The 482-nt window shown below is 37.6% G+C and overlaps 1 protein-coding gene across 1 annotated transcript in view; it reads right to left on the minus strand.

The window, feature by feature from the left end:
• LOC106868170 (uncharacterized) overlaps positions 1-482 on the minus strand; it is an 11,032-nt gene that overhangs the window by 3,977 nt on the left and 6,573 nt on the right. The window lies entirely within an intron of this gene.

The following is a 482-nucleotide window of genomic DNA, read 5'->3' on the forward strand; positions in this document are numbered from 1 at the left end:
AAGTGTTTCGTTAAGAAAATACTGGTGCCCCCGTTTTGAACAAGATCCAGCTACGTTTGGGACAATGTCAGAGAAAAGGGAAAGAACAGAAAATTCCTGAAAATGTATGTATGTATGTATGTATGTATCTGTGAGTGTATGTGTGTTGGTGTGTGTGTGTGTGTGTGTGTGTAAGTATGAATGTATATAAAGATAAAAAGATTGGTAGAAAATGTTATCGTCTCTAGGCCAAACTAAACCAAATTCCTTCCAACGCATGACTGAGCTTGACCTTGGCTTGACCAATAGCATTTACCGAGGCACACACACACACACACACACGCACGCACGCTCACACATACATGCACGCACGCGCATGCACATTTCTACTTTTAAACTTATTTCAGTGAGGCATTGAAAAGTGGTCTTATTTTATGAAGCAAGTATGTTCCAAAATTTAAATTTTGAATTTAGTTTTAACCATAAAATTACATCTCTCAATA

The sequence above is a fragment of the Octopus bimaculoides genome, chromosome 6, assembly GCF_001194135.2.
Source record: "Octopus bimaculoides isolate UCB-OBI-ISO-001 chromosome 6, ASM119413v2, whole genome shotgun sequence".
NCBI classification, from domain to species: Eukaryota; Metazoa; Mollusca; class Cephalopoda; order Octopoda; family Octopodidae; genus Octopus; species Octopus bimaculoides.